Consider the following 13,763-nt stretch of genomic DNA (forward strand, 5'->3'; position numbering starts at 1 on the left):
CCCTCCAATGCCCCCACTTCATTTTTCCTTTCCTTCTCCTAATGTCCTCCATGCTATTCCTTAGGTTCCACAAATAAGTGAAACCATATGATGATTGACTTTCTCTGCTTGACTTATTTCACTTAACATAATCTCCTCCAGTCCCATCCATGTTGATGCAAAAGTTGGGTATTCATCATTTCTGATGGCTGAGTGATATTCCATTGTATCCATAGATCACATCTTCTTTATCCGTTTGTCTGTTGAAGGGGATCTTGGCTCTTTCAACAGAATGGCTATTGTGGACATTGCTGCTATGAACACTGGGGTGCATATGGCCCTTCTTTCCAGTAAAATAGAGCTAGCCTATGACCCAGCGATTGCACTACTGAGTATTGACCTCAAAGATACAGATGTAGTGAAAAGAATTAGGTATTGTTAAAGCACAAATGCAGGGGATAGAAGTTATGGTACAGAAGAAGGAAGGGCAACCATATGGCAGAGTAGAATAAAGTAGCTCAGGAAGAAATTAGTCATATCCAGATATTGTAAGGCATGTGGGGTTGGCAGGGAGAGCATGAGAAATCATGAGAGAAGAGAGAGAAAATGGACCAGGCAGGAGGGTTTATAACATTTTAACATCTAAGATAAGCATATGCAAAGCAGAATAGGGAAAGAAATAAAAGTTTTTATAAGACTCAATACATAAGGAATAACGTGGAGGACACTGGGAGATGGAGAGAAGTGTGCTGGGGGAAATCGGAGGGAGAGACAAACCATGAGAGACTGTGGACTCTGAGAAACAAACTGAGGGTTTGGAAGAGGACGGTGGCAGGTGGTTGGGTGAGCCCAGTGGTGGGTATTAAGGAGGGAATTTATTACATGAAGCACTGGGTGTGGTGCATAAACAATGAATTTTGGATCACTGAAAATAAATTAAAAGAAAAAAAAAGACTGACTACAGACATGGACCTCAGTGTAACACAGATATGGAACTCACTGGAATACCAGCCACTTCCCACCGACACACACAGACTATGATAATAATAAATAATAATTCAATTAAGAAAATTGCCTGCCAAATAATTTTTCCTCTTTTTATTTTTATGATTATTATTTTTATTTTATTTTTAAAGTTTTTATTTAAATTCCAGTTAGTTAAAATAAGGTTAATATTAGTTTCAGGTGTACAATATAGTGATCAACACTGCCATACAACGGCTTAAATATAAAAATGAAAAAAAAATTTTTTTAAAGATTTTATTTTTAAAAACCTCTACACCCAAGGTGGATTTCAAACATACAACCCCAAGATCAAGAGTTACATATTTTACTGACTGATCCAGCCAGGCACCCCAACAAATAAAAATTTTATAAAATTGTTGAGTTTGTGGGAGTCTCATTTGCTCAGTCAGTTAAGTGTCTGCCTTTGGCTCAGATCATGATCTCAAGAGTCCTGGGATCGAGCCCCATATTGCTCATGCGCTCTTTCTCTCTCTCTCTCTCTGGCTTTTGCTCTTAAATAAATAAATAAAATATTTTTTTAAAAAATTGTTGAGTTTGTTTAACTAGTTTTAAACTAGTAGACAGAGATGAAGATAAAGTATGATGTCATGGCAGGGAAAAATACAACTTACACGTTTTAAAAATAAAATGTGCAATGCAAGTTACATCACTTCTTTTATCACCACACAGGGACTTTCCCTACTGAGTTGTTGTAATGTAAGGACCTATTTTATATTTTTATATATTAGCAAGAGGCTTCCATTGAGGTTAACCCTGAAACTGTCCTTGCTCCCCTTCCCCCAGGGGATTCACTTAAAAACAAGACCTGGAAATCAGCTCCAGGTAACAAAGCCCATATACAAGGGTGGGTCAGGCCAGGTGGAGACATCAATCAGCGGGAGGGGGGGGCGGTGTTTGCATATTGTCTCCTTAGATACTAAGGAGTATGCCCCACTCCTCTGCCCTTTGGGAACCGTTTTGGCACCAATCCTAATCAAGGTGTAATAGGCTGGGTCAAATGTCTATACTAGGATAAATTGAACCTCAATTGGTCACCTAGCCTCACTGTGGAGTTTCCTGTGTGTGTTAAAATCTCATTGGTCACCTGTGCGTGGCCAGGCCTGACTTCATGGCCTTTGCCCTTAAAAGCTAGACTGTGAAACAGTGAAGGGTTGCCTTCTCTCATAAGAGGTGTGGCTCTGAACGTTCGGTTAGATTCTTGATGCTTGGCATGAAATAAGGCTTTGCTTGACCTTCGCTTTACATCAGTCTCGCTCCTTTAATCATAGACCCATTATTGGGGCATAACAGTATTAATCTTATAGTTATAAGTCCACAATGCATCCATCATCCATTCTACCCCTTAACATTCCCCTTTGGACAGACCCATGATCTAGAACAAGCCTTATTTTATAGTGCCTTGTAGGAGATTTTTGCTGCTGCCTAAATTGCCTACTTTCCTCTCACCATTACCACAGAAATTGGGTCCACTGAAACAAAGGGGTAGTGTAAGAAATTAACAACTTCCATAAATCTCTTTAAATCATAAAGTATAAGATAGTGATACCTTTTTTTCTGCCACATAACCAATTCTTGCAAGAATAAGGTCATATAAGAGAATTTACAACACATGCTAGCATTATCCTACTGGACCCAGATCATTTGTATGTTTCTCTGTCTCTGAGAAATGTAGTTATTTACATGACTGAAACCTACAAATTGTTTGATATGACTACTAATATCACCTACATTATTTTAAAGCCTGTTTAAGGCTTCTGAAATACATAGGTTTTGTAAACACTTATTAAGCATCTTGTATATATCAAACACTTTAAAAATCTCTGCTTTAAAAACAGAACAAAAAAAACTCTACCTCAATGGAACTTTGAGTCTGAAAAAGATACAGGCAATATACAAGGCAACAGATAGAATAATTACATATTTGATTATATACTCCGAGGATGTCACATTAAATTGATATGAAAATGATGAGAAGATCTGGATTTCTTGTCAAAATTTTTTGCCTTAAAAAGAAATTGATATTTAGGGAAAGTTGTTACTGAAAGAGGTCCTGTGTCAACCAAAAATGTTAAACCATGATCTGAATAAATTTTCCAGTTGTGATCATTGCTTTGTTTAGCTGTCTTATATTAAGACTGAATTTAGTAATTCAGTCTCAGATTTCAGTAAGTCTTTTTTTTAATGATTTTATTTATTTATTAGAGAGAGAGAGGGAGGGGCAGAGGGAGAGGAAGAACCAGACTCCTTGCTGAGCAGGCAGCTGATGCAGGACTGGATCCTAGTACCCTGGCATCATGGCCTAAGCTGAAGGAAGACACTTAACCAACTGAGCCACCCAGGTACTCTAGACTGTAAACTTCTTAAAGGTAAAAAAGTTTATTCTTCTAGAAGTTCCACAGACATTTCTAACATTTATAAGAAAGCATGTACTGATGTAAAATGCCAGCAAATCAAATTATTTAGAAAAGAAAGAAAGAAAGAAAAGATATATCTGGATAAAGAGAAAAACAGAAAATCTAATAATACATTGAATTATTAGAGCAAAGAGTGGAGGAAGAGAAAATAAATATGAAATAGAGATTTCCACTAAAAGAAAAAAATTGAATAAGGCAGGAGATTTAGAAAATTATTATGACAGACTTGAGAAAAAATAAAATAGGAATTTTTAGAAAATAGCAATGAATGAAAAGGTAAATTGTTCCTACCTCTATAATATTAGCTGTTTGTTGTTGTTGTTGTTGCTAATTTACCTATTTAAGCTAATAAACAAAGAAAGGTTTCATTTAGGGATAAGGTTTCTATATATATATATATTTTTTCCATTTAGGGATAAGGTATATATATATATATATATATATATATTTTCATTGTTAGAAAATGTGTCACAGAAAGTGTTTAAACTTTAAGATACAGATGCAACATGTAAAAAACTACATTGTTTGAACGTCTAATTTGTAAATGCTGTTAGAGGAAACTTGGTGGAAATGTCCTTATGTGGTTGTGTTTCTGGAACTAAGTATATTTATTAATAAGGAATAGTTTAAAATTATGAAATGACCAGGAGTGGACAATTTTCCTAATCCTATCAGCTCTTTGCAGCTCTTTTATTAGCCCCCTTCAGGAATACCAGCTTTATTTATCTAATTAAATTTTATATTAATATGCTTTTGACTTTTGTCCTTTCTCTTCATTCTGTTCTTTTTTTTTCCCGTCAATTACATGTTTCTGCTTAACAGCTACTATCAATTCTTTGATATGAATTCTCAGCATCAATTTACTAACTCCAGAGATGAAGCAGCATCAATATTTAGAAGCAAAGAATACAAAGCCTTGGGCATCTGGATGGCTCAGTCAGTTAAGCATCTGCCTTTGACTCAGGTGGTGATCCCACGGTCGTGGGATGGAACCCCAATTTGAACTTTCTGCTCAGCTGGGAGCCTACTTCTCCCTCTCCCTCTGCCTGCAGCTCCCTTTGCTTGCGTTCTCCCTCTCTTTGTCAACTAAATAAAATAAAGTAAAATAAAATAATGTAAATAATACATTTATTTATTTATTTATTAAAATGCAATTATTACACAATACATAATGTATTGCATAATTATAATAATGATTAAATAATTTATTAAATATTTATATTAAATATATCGATTTAATTAAATAACTATTTTTTAGAATTTAAAATATTTCAAATTTAGATTGTTAAATATTAAATCATTAATTTAATAAATAAATATCTAAACATAATTAAATAAAATAATTTATTTATTAAAATGAATAAAATAATGTTGTCATTATCTGAGCATGTATTTTTAAATAGTCTAAAAACAACCATCTAATAAAGTCTAAATACATTGAGATCAGTTAACCCAGATTCTCAACCCACAGACAGTTTCAAAACATTTGTTTTTTTTAAAGATTTTATTTTTTTATTTGACAGAGAGAGATCACAAGTAGGCAGAGAGGCAGGCAGAGAGAGAGAGGAGGAAGCAGGCTCCCTGTGGAGCAGAGAGCCTGATGCGGGACTCGATCCCAGGACCCTGAGATCATTACCTGAGCCAAAGGCAGTGGCTTAACCCACTGAGCCACCCAGGCGCCCCTCAAAACATTTGTTTTTATCTACTACTCAAAATACGATTGTAATGTATTTATTTATAACTTTGACGTAGCAAGGAAACTTGGAGGAAAAGGAGACATTTGGTTTTAATATTTGAAAATTATTTTGTTGATTAAAAAAAAATAAAAACCTTACCACATGAGCATTTCTTCTTAAATAACACTGTGAAGTTTCTGAGTCGCATTCTATTAAAAGTGCTGATAAAATGGCCTCAGTTACTCATTTAAATTATCAGCTGAATGGGTAACAAATGAAGTAGAGAGCTTTTTAATTATTTATGAATGTATTGCTTGTGGATGGAGTGCCACATAGAGTCACCTCTCTTTTTGGCTTTGTTTTGTGAGCAGCAGTGGAATCTATGAATGAGATTAAACATAAGGACATTCACAGAAATTCTTAATGAACTTCTGGGGAAGGGCAATAAGTGCAAGGAAAAACTGCAGCAAGACTAATTACAAATTTCAAGTGGTCATTGCTTAATTATAGAAGCTTTTAAGTTCAAGTAATATATCTTTTTTATGAGCCTATCATATTGTATTAATTACCACAAACTGCACTCTTGAACACTTATCTTTTCACATATTTCTTATTCTTAGTACTTAAAAGTACCCTTATGATTGATAAGTAAATGGATTTTACTGACAATGCATTTATTTACATAAAAAAATAATGCTGTTTATATATATAAAAACAATTGAATATGTGTATGTGTTCAATGAAATTTTTTTTCAAATTAACATCTTAATTCTACCACATTGGTTACAAATAGATATAGACTTTATAGATTCATCAAATATTTTATTCTCAAATTTATATCTCCTTTGTGAAGTAAATGAAACTGTATATATTAAATATAATCCTATCACATGTAACAGTTACTAGTGCATCCCAGGACATACATAGGTCAGGTCCTACTCAAGGCATCACGGATAACTGGATTTAACTTTCTATCCTGGGAGTCTTCTGTATATTTCTGTGCCTTTTATACTACAATCAGGAGGAAGAATTCTTTTGCTAAAAGCTTCCAAATCGGGCGCCTGGGTGGCTCAGTGGGTTAAGCCACTGCCTTTGGCTCAGGTCATGATCTCAGGGTCCTGGGATCGAGTCCCGCATCGGGCTCTCTGCTCCACAGGGAGCCTGCTTTCTCCTCTCTCTCTCTGCCTGCCTCTCTGCCTACTTGTGATCTCTCTCTGTCAAATAAATAAATAAATAAAATCTAAAAAAAAAATAATAAAAAAAATAAAAGCTTCCAAATCACTATGTGAGTAGATTATTTGTAGACTAGTGATATAATATTATAGTTTAATATGTAAAGCATGATAAAATAAAATGCTATTGCCATATTTAATTTATTCAGAAAAGCATTCATTTAGTTATCAAGCATTCATTTGCTTTTTTTAAAGATTTTATTTATTTATTTGACAGCACAAGTAGACAGAGAGACAGGCAGAGAGAAAGGAAGGGAAGCAGGGTCCCTGCTGAGCAGAGAGCCTGATGTGGGGCTCTATCCCAGGACTCTGGGATCATGACCTGAGCAGAAGGCAGAGGCTTTAACGCACTGAGCCACCCAAGAGCCCCAAGCATTCATTTTCTTTATACAGAAGAGATAGAACAATATTATATAGTAGAAAATACAGTAAATAATCTAGAAACCTTGATCATTGTGTTTTGGCAATTTTAGAACATAAAATTAGCTAAAGCTCAAGTGCAAGTTATATTTGTATCCTAGGAGGAAAAGTTAATTAAAAGTTTGTTTATTACCATAGTTTAACACTTCAACAAAATGATAATGAGTCAAAAATTAATGAATATATGAAGTATACAATAAAAACAATAATCTTGAGTGTATGTGACTCACTGTAGGTATTGATAGGCTAGAAATCAAAGGGAAAGTATCTATAGGGTTTGTTCAGTTCCATGCTCATCAGATTAATAGGCTTTCTCATATTGCTTCCTTCATCACATTAATTTGTCTAATGAAGTTTTCAAGAGTTAAAGACAGTGATAGGTTCATGACTGGAGAGAAGGTACAGAATCTAAGATAGTTCAGAAGTGCTTATTATTTAAGAGAAAGACAGCATGGGAGGTGAGGGGTGGAAGGAAAGGGATAAGAAGAGAGAATCTTAAGCAACCTCCTTGCCCAGCACAGAGCCTAAAGGGGCTTCATCTCATCGCCCTGAGATAACAACCTGAGCTGAAATCAAGAGTCAGCTGCTTATCTAATTGAGTCACCCAAGTGCCCCATTTTTTTCCCTGTATCTTTATTTTCATCTCTTTCTGTAACTGAGTTTCCCTTCAAAATCAGGACTTGCATACACAACCTAAATAATTATTTTGGGATTTGATCACGTGGAAGAGGAGAGAATGAGAAGAGCTAAGTGGTCCAGGAGAAACATATATGAGTTCAGACTGAGTGGATTATGATTGTGGACAACTGAGCATCAATCCTAATGCACAGAATACATCTCAGAATTATTTTCCTGAAACAAGAAAGAATCTGTTTAACCCACTGGCTTCTGCATCCTATCCACAGTGGTTAAAATTCATCCCAGAAGTAATTAATGTTCCTGACTTTTCTATTAATGGGCATGAGAGAGGAGCTGAGTGGGCTTGGTCAGTGTCCCACCTAATGAAAGGCAGAGCAGATTCAGGCAAAAAAAAAAAATATTAGTTCTTTCCAAATTAGATTTAATGGGATTCTGTTTTTCATTCATGAATTCATTTTACATTTTATATTTTATCGATTTTTCTAAGCTTTGGCCAATATTCACTACATTTTTGAATAGCTTTTATCTATTATTGTAAATCATTTTTCTGCTACATTTGTTTAGTCATGGTTATCCATTTCTTCTTCCAAGTTTTTCAGATATGTGATATCAATTTCCAAATAAATTATTTAAAATGTTTATTTTTTATACTAAACTTCTATGAAAAACATTGATATATGTATTATGGCATATTGTTCCCCTTTCAACTTATTTTTTAAAATGTGAATGTGCCTTGGCAAATATATATTGTTTCATTTTATGTTTATGTAGATTCTTCATAATTTTTCCAAGTTCATTGGCTTATGGTTTATATTTTTTTAATAATTTTCCTACTGCCAATTAATAGATTTTTTTCCATTACCTTGTCTAAGTTGCTATTGCCATTATAAGTAAAAAGCATCTGGAAATCTATATCCCTGTCCAGTTTCCTCAAATCACTCATTATTTTCAGGATCTAGTTGGATTTTCTTACAGGTTCCAGGTGGACAAGCTTTTGAACTGGTGCTAATTATTATTTGTTTGTTTCTGGCTTCCTGCATTTACCAGCTTAGGGATCATTTTTAACAATTATGATGAAATGAGGCATCATATTCTTATTCTCAACTTCATTAATAATGATATTAGTGTAACATGTCCTACAAGATAATAATAGATACATGTAAAATAATTTCATTGACCAAAAAAGTGGTGGAAAATGTAAATAAAACACAGTGGCAGCCAACTAGTCATTTCAAGTTGAGCTATTTTTCCCCCTTTATCTCCCTGTCTCTTTAATTTCCTGTAGCACATTCCTACAAAGTATTTTAAGGTGTTTTATATGCACATACATAGAGATCATCATGGAGTCTAAATCTAATAATTCCTTGTCAGTTTTAAATATTTTAAGTATTGTTCATTCCTATGTCAGTTGTCTAGTAACTTTTTCTCCACACTGCACTTAATTGCAAGGAAATATTTAATTTTAATATAAATTAATTAATCACTTTAATAAATATTTTTACCTTATGGATTAATCTTTGATGCTTATTTCTTAATTTTTTTTAACTTTTAAAATTTTATTTATTGAGAGAGAGAGTGAGAGAGAGAGAGAACAAGCACAAGCAGGGGAAGCTGCAGAGGGAGAGGGAAAAGAAGAAGCAGGTTTCCCACCAAGCAGGGAGTCAAGCTCAGTCTCAGGGCCTTGGGATCATGATCTGAGGTGAAGGCAGAGGCTTAGCTGACTGAGCCACTGAGTCTAATTGTTATCTTGATATTTAAGGAAATACTTTATCATCTCTAATTGATCCCCTATGTCACAAATACAGTTTTCTCTATGGTGCTATTAATTTTATTGTCTTCAAATGAGACTCTTTTTCTAGAAGCATTTTTAATCAGTCTCTTAGGTCTATAATTTAGTTTTTATACATTTCATTTAGTATTTTATTTTATCTTCATCATCTCTGAGTATTCCTGACCAGTACTCATTGGTCAAATCTTTCTTATTAATCTATTCCAAAAATTTGCTTGTTTCTATAATATTTTGTTATGACTGCTGTCGTTCTTAGGTTTTGCCTTTATATTCTTTTTGTTTTGTTTTGTTGTTTTATGCTTTGGTGTTTTTGTTGTATTGTTTTGTTTTTCTTTTGAATTAATACAATTAAACCTTTAGATTTCTTTCATACCTTTAATTATTGTCACTTATTTTCACAAATGATATTACCGTAGTACAGTATTCTAAATATTTCTGAATTAGCTGTATTTCTTTTTAGGTATAAAGTTAACTTCCAGTTACATGGACTTAATATTTTGGTCATTCTATTCTAGTTTTATTGCCTTATCATTGGAAAATATAGCCTGATACTTAACTCTAGGGAATGATGTGGGAGAGCTAGGTTCTTGTCTCTTGGAGTCAAAGAAGGAATCTCGTGGGCAATGGAGAGTGAGGAAGTGACAGAAGTTTATCAAGTGAATATATAGAAAAAGCTCTCACAACTAAGAGGGGTCCCCACACAGTTAACAATGAGTGCCTTCAGGGTTTATTTTTTATAAAAAGGTAACCAGGCAACTTTAATCCTTTTAACATCTCTATCAATAACTCCTGCAATGGCTTACCTCCTTTTGAGGGTCTGATTATTCTTTTTTGGTTACAGGTGTTTATCATAGAGACACCCACCCCACATGACCCACTCCATACACCTAGGGCAGGGTGGTCCTCCATCCCACATGCCTAGATCAGGGTGCTCTTCCCTGGGATAGGGTGGTCCAATTTATCTCTTTACTCTGGTTTTCCCACACCACATTTTGGGGATTTCTGAGAGCCTGTTCACAAAGTTCCCTGTGGATCTCTTCCTCCCTAGCCCCACCTGTCCGTTACTCATTTTGAGAGTTGATATTACCAAAGTACTGTAATTCTAAAAATTTCTGAATTAGCTGTATTATTTCTTTTTAGGTATGAAGTTAACTTCCAATTATATGAATTTAATATTTTGGTCATTGTTTTCTAATTTTATTGCCTTATTCTTGGAAAATATAGCCTGATATTTAACTCTAGGAATTTATTGGCATATACTTCTGGCCTAAATAATGGCCTGTTTGTGTAAATGTTCAACTTATGCTTATATACTTACTGAAGACTATTGTTTTGGGATGGCTACATCCCAGAATGGCTACATTTATTAATAGATCAGGACTATTAGATTCTCTAAATTTTGATGTCTTTTAATTTAATCTAATTAAATTATCAGTTAATGAAAGAAGTTAAATTTTTTATGTACTACTGCATCTAAACTTATCAAAGTCTTTTGCTATTATTAGACAAGTATGTCATCCTGTTTTTATACCAAGTCTTACATTTAAAAAATCATACTATATGAAATATTACTTATTATTATTATTATTATTTTTAAAGATTGTATTCATTGGGGTACCTGAGTGGCTCAGTCAGTTAAGTGTCTACCTATAGCTCAGGTCATAATACCCGGGTCCTGGGATAGAGCCCCGCAGGGGGTTCCCTGCTCAGTGGGGTGCTTCTCCCTCTCCCTCTGTTATTCCCCCTCCTGTGTGCATGTTTTTCTTTTCTCACTCTCTCTCAAATAAATAAGTAAAATTTAAAGATTATCTCTCTCAAATAAATAAGTCAAATTATTTTTCTCAATGGGAGGGAGAAGCAGACTCCCAGGACCCTGGGATCATCACCTGAGCTGAAGGCAGACAACTTGAACCGACTAAGTCACCCAGGCACTCCAGTTGTTTATTTATTTATTTATTTTTATTATGCATATGTTTTATCTCTCTTTTCTTCAAGTCTTTTTTTGATCTTTTTACTTTTTTACTTTTTTCATAAAACTGAATTATTTCAAGATGACTTGGTCATCCTCTTTTACCCCACCCCATAGGTCATAGAGTACATTTTAACTGTTAAAATATTAGTATTTAAGTGCTGCCTACACAAATTAAGGCAAATTATCTGTGGTCTGTATTCCTGAAAATATTTTTTTTTTATTATGCCTTCCTATTCCAATGACATTTTATAAGGATCTAAATGTTTACATTTGTGATTATTTTTTTCAAAATAATAAAGCTATTACTTCATTCTTTTTTATATCTGATGTTATTTAAAAAATTTCTGTCAGTCGGATTCTTGTTTCTTTATTAATGAATTATTTTTTTTCTCTCTAACACTTATGATTTTTTTTTGTCTTTGGTATGTATGCCCTAGTTTGGGATTCATAGAGTCAACTATAGTTATGAATATTTTCTTTCTTTTTGTGTGTATAAGTTTTAATCCAGTGTCTTGACTATTTTATGCTTGAGAAATAGATGTACATTAATATTCAAATATTTCTTTCCTTTTTCTTCTTTCATTAAAAAAAGTCATTTATTTTATTTTATTTAAAAAAATATTTATTCATTTATTTGGAGTAGAGAGAGAGGGTCATGAAGAGTGGCTGATTATATACTTTCAATTTGGGAGGAGGTTAGGGATAGCACAAGCCTCCAAGGTATTTTATAAACAAGGTTTCCAGGACCTTGAGGGGACTAGCTATTGTTAGGGAAAGGTCATTTATTACTATTTAGTAAAAACTCAGGGAAGAGACTCTTCTGATGTGTATCAGTGGGTATATGCTTGGGAGATGATTGCCAATGTATATCTTGAGGGCAGGGGTGGGGAATAGAGATAAAGAAGTTTCCAAAGTAATTTTTACATGTGAAAGTAGATTTTCAGTATCCTGGGGGGGGTGGACTAAGAATGCTTTTTGCCCTGAGTAGATGTGTCCACATGGAAGCAGCTGAGTCCCCAGAGGAACTTCAAGGACTTGTCAACAGGCTATGAGTAGTAAGGAAATCTAATTTTTTCTCTAGCTTTTGTTCCACACGTATCACCTACATCTTACACCTCTTTTATATTGATAATTTTAATGCTTTGCTGGTATCCAGATGACTATGTCCTTAAGTGACTTCTTATCTCTATTGAATCCATTACGTATTCTATCCATTGTATTCTTAATTCAACTAGATTACATATATTTAATCTATTAGTACCACTAGGTTCTTATTCTTGTTATTATTTCAAAATCTTTCCTTAATTCCTTACATTATTTATTGGGTATATTTTAAATCCCTGATATACTCACTTATTATATATAAGCTGTCAACCTTATTCTTATTTTGAGGTAGCTATATCTTTTTGGGTTTTAGGATGAAAGAACCGCGGATCCCCTTACCCAAGAATCCAACACTGCCACTGGATGCAAACAGCAAGAGGTTTATTGTCACGCAGGTACCGGCGGGTGGTCGGCAGCTCCAGCTAACCGAGCACACCGACCAGAGTGAAGCGGGGTCTTTTATAGGAAGGTACAAACAAGTTTTGGGTGGGGTGCAACTGATTGGTGGACAGTTCGAACTTTTGAAAAAGGCATACTTGGTGTTAGTGGATTGCCCTGGAAGACACCCCTCGCGGGAAGAGAAAAGCGGGAAGGGGAAACAAAGAGGGGAAGTTTGACCTTATTACTGGGCAGAAAGGCATCCTGTCTACGTGACCTATGTGACCATGCAGCCCCCTTGCCTACGTGATCTAGGGGACCATGCAGCCCCCTTGCCTACGTGACCTACGGGACCATGCCCCGGCTATTAGGAGAGGGTATCTTGTTCAAACAGGAGTCAAGTGTCATGCCCTAAAAGCCAAGCGGTTACAGAAAGGCAAAAGAGCAGTTACATTGAATTCAACCCTGGGGGAAGGGTCTTTTCATTGCAAGGGGAGGAGGGGTACTTTTACACAACAAAAGAGCAGTTAATTACTTAACGATGGGGGGGGGGTCTTTCAAGGACATCATACCAACAATGCCAAATAATTTTCAGACAACAGCAGGATATCCAAGAATTCAACTAAATTCTGACACTATCTACCTGAACATAGCGTAAGATTTCATCAGTTAAGGGATCAGTCCTCCAAGACTATCTCCAACCCCATCTCAGATGCCAGTCTCACTGTAGGCCCCAGGTTATTACCTGTGCTTGTGACTGAGCAGCTACAGGTTGGAGGTCCCAATGGCCTACTTCTTACGTTCTTTTAATTTGCTACAGGGGCTCACAAAACTCAGAAAAATACTTACTTTATGTTTGCCAGCTTATTAAAAGATATAATAGAAGATTTAAATCAATAGATAGATAAAGAAGTGCACAGGGCAAGGTATGGAGAATGGCCACAGAGCTTCTATTACCTTCTGTAAGACTGCAACTCTTCCTGCCTTTTTATACATTTAACAAACTAAAAGCTTTCTGAACCCAGTCCTTTCAGGTTTTCTGTGGAGGCTTCATGACATAGTCATGACTGACTAAATCATTGTCATTTGCTGATCTAATCTCCAGCTCCTCTTCCCTCCCCAAATAATCCTGAA

At 34.9% G+C, this 13,763-nt stretch overlaps 1 long non-coding RNA gene across 1 annotated transcript; it reads right to left on the reverse strand.

The window, feature by feature from the left end:
- Nucleotides 1-12,615: 12,615 nt before the first annotated feature.
- Nucleotides 12,616-13,115, reverse strand: LOC309857721. The gene is made up of 2 exons (XR_014307871.1): nucleotides 12,975-13,115; nucleotides 12,616-12,931 (listed from the first exon to the last, which is right to left on the reverse strand). It is a non-coding gene; the product is annotated as an uncharacterized lncRNA (long non-coding RNA).
- Between the last annotated feature and the right edge of the window lie 648 nt (nucleotides 13,116-13,763).

The sequence above is a fragment of the Mustela nivalis genome (assembly GCF_964662115.1).
Source record: "Mustela nivalis genome assembly, contig: HAP1_SCAFFOLD_1134, whole genome shotgun sequence".
Lineage (NCBI taxonomy): Eukaryota > Metazoa > Chordata > Mammalia > Carnivora > Mustelidae > Mustela > Mustela nivalis.